This window comes from Carlito syrichta, unplaced genomic scaffold, assembly GCF_000164805.1.
Source record: "Carlito syrichta isolate Samal-C Ts95f unplaced genomic scaffold, Tarsius_syrichta-2.0.1 Scaffold309730, whole genome shotgun sequence".
NCBI lineage: Eukaryota > Metazoa > Chordata > Mammalia > Primates > Tarsiidae > Carlito > Carlito syrichta.
Window position 1 is genome coordinate 246000 of NW_007253826.1, and position 3157 is coordinate 249156.

General features: G+C 43.0%; 1 protein-coding gene across 4 annotated transcripts in view; it reads left to right on the top strand.

Moving 5' to 3' along the window:
- EIF2B3 (eukaryotic translation initiation factor 2B subunit gamma) overlaps window positions 1-3157 on the top strand; it is a 165785-nt gene that overhangs the window by 8846 nt on the left and 153782 nt on the right. The gene's annotated exons all lie outside the window — the stretch shown is intronic.

Consider the following 3157-nt stretch of genomic DNA (forward strand, 5'->3'; position numbering starts at 1 on the left):
TTTTCAATCAGAGTCTCACTCTGTCACCCAGGCTGGAGTGCAGTGGTACACTCATGACCAACGCAGCCTTGACCTGCTGGACTCAGGCTATCCTTCCACCTCAACCTTCCAGGCAGCTGGAACCACAGGCATGACCACCACACCTGGATAATTTTTTTATTTGTTATAGAGACGAGGTCTTGCCAAGTTGCCCAGGCTGGTCTTGAACCCTTGGGCTTAGGCAGTCCTCTCACCTCTGCCTCCCAAAGTCCTGGGATAACAGGCATGAGCCAATATACCTGGCATATATATTCTTTTTTTTTTTTTTTTTTTTTTTGAGTCAGGCTATCACTCTGTCGCCCAGGCTGGAGTGCAGTAGCACCTGTTCACGGCCACCGCAACTTCGACCTGCTAGGCTCAGATGATCCTTCCTCCTCAGCCTTCCAAGTTGCTGGAACTACAGGCATGCGCCATCACACCTGGCTGACTTTTTGATTTATTGTAGAAACAAGGTCTTGCCAAGTTGCCCAGGCTGGTTTCAAACCCCTGGGCTCAGGTAGTCCTCTTGCCTCAACCTTCCAAAGTGCTAGAATTACTGGCATGAGCCACCATGTCTGACCTTGATTATTAATACAAATTTAGATATTTGTCACAGTCATTGGTTTCCAATAATTTTGAGTGATAATATGTCTTTATTTTAAAAAAAAAGATAAACTTCATTCTCTTCTCAGGGTTGCACTACATTGAGCATGTAGTGAGAGCAGTACTATTAATACCTGCACAATATGCCTGCATCAATTAGAGCTTTGCTTTACCTTAGTTCAATTTTTGGAAAAGGGAAAAATACCCTTTTTTTTCTTTTTTTTTGAGTTGGAGTCTCACTCTGTCACCCAGACTGGAGTGCAGTGGTCGCTCCTGGCCACCGCAGCCTCGACCTGCTGGGCTCTGGCGATCCTTCCCCCTCAGCTTTCCAAGTAGCTGGAACTACAGCCACGCACTACCATGCCCGGCTCATTTTGATTTATTGTAGAGATGAGATCTCGCCAAGTTGCCCAGGCGGATCTCGAACCCGCGGGCTCAGGCAATCCACTCACCTCAACAGCCTCCCAAAGTCACGAGATTACAGGCTGAGCCACCAAGCCCGGCTCCTTTTTTTTTTCTTAAAAAGAAAGACGCTTTTCAAATGTACTTCAAAAGATTCCATTTGTATGAAGTTCACGAACAAATAAAATTAATATATTGTGGTAGAAATCAGAGCAGCAGTTGATTCTGCATGTCGGGGATTGACTGGAAAGAAGCATAAAGGAACTTTCAAAAATTCTGTAGACCCTCCCCCTTCATGTGATAATATTTGAACTTTTAGTCTCCTTTGATTAAGAAAGTAACAACAGCATATGGATATGAGAACACAGTCTCCCCAGTGGTTTGAGCTAAAATGATCCACTGTAGATGTTCAAAAATCAGTGTTCTTTGGAAAAAATTCAGTCTTTGTGATATTACTTTATTGTTTGGGTAAACTTTCTCCAACTATCCTAGTGATTGCAAACAGATGTATTGATATTGTCAATCTACCTTTGCACTGAGGAGCAAAAAGTTAATGCAGATATGTACTTCATCTTTCCCCACCTTTTACTGGAGAATAAGCCATATACAGTAAAATGCACAGATACTAAGTATGCACTTAGGTTACCATTACCCAAATCTAGAACAATTTTATCACCGCTGAAAGTTCCTTTCTGCTTCTTGTTTGTTTGCTTTTTAATAGTGACAGGGTCTTGCTCTGCCATCCAGGCTGGAATGCAAAAGTGTTATCATAGCCTCAAACTTCTGGGCTCAAGCAGTCCTTCACCCTCAGCCTCCTGAGTAGCTAGGACTACAGACATGTTCCATCACATCTGACTAACCTTTGTGCTTCTTTCTAGTTAGTCTCCTACCTGCATAATCAACTACTGTTCTGTTTCTATCACTATATATTAATTTTACTTGTTTATGAACTTTATATAAATGGAGCCATCCAATTTTGTTTTGGCTTCTTTTTTGAATGTAGTATTTTTCAGATTCATTCACATTATTGAAGGTTTAACTAATTTGTTCCTTTTATTACTGAGTAGCATTACATTAAATGAACATACTCTTATTTATTCTTTCCCCTCTTGACAGTTATTTGAGTTATTTCTAATTTTTGACTCTTATGAATAAAGCTGTCATGAACATTATTTTTCAGGTCTTTTTGTGAAAATATTCTAGTTGTAGGGGGTTTCCTTTTTTTTTTTTGAGTTGGAGTCTCACTCTGTCGCCCAGACTGGAGTGCAGTGGCTGCTTCCAGTCACTGCAGCCTCGACCTGCTGGGCTCCGGCGATCCTTCCGTCTCAGCCTTCCGAGTAGCCATAATTACAGGCGCGCGCAACCACACCCAGCTAATTTTTTGATTTATTGTAGAGATGAATCCTCGCATGCCCAGGCGGGTCTCGAACCCGCGGGCTCAGGCAATCCACTCACCTCAGCCTCCCAAAGGCGCGGGATTACGGGCTGAGCCACCGAGCCCGGCTGGGGGGGTTCTTTATTAGAATTTACCAGTTTTCCAAAGTGGTTGTACCGTTTTATACTTTCATAAAAAATATATGAATTGCATTTGGCCAGGCATTGTGGTTCATGCCTATAATCCCAGCACTTTGGGAAGCTGAGGCGAGAGGATTGCCATTGAATTGCATTAGAGTCTTAGTTGAAAATCAATTGACCATATGCGTGTGGTCTACTTATGTCCTCTGTATTTTGTCCCATCGGTCTACTTGTCTATCTTTATGTCAAGATTATTTTAACTTCATAGTATATCGTAAAATCAAGTAGGTAAATCTACCAACTTTTATTTTTTCTTAAGATTGTCTTGGTGGGCCGGGCGCAATAGCTCACACCTATAATCCCAGCACTTTGGGAGGCCGAGGTTAGGGGGTTGCCTGAGCCCGTGGGTTCCAGAACAACCTGGCAAGTTGGCAAGACGTCATCTCTACAATAAATCAAAGAATTAGCGGGGCATGGTGGTGCACATCTGTAGTTCCAGCTACTTAGAAAACTGAGGTGGGAGGTGAGTGGATTGCCTGAGCCCACGAGTTCGTGACCTGCCAGGGCAACTTGGTGAGACCTCATCTCTACAATAAATCAAAAAATCAGCCGGGCGTGG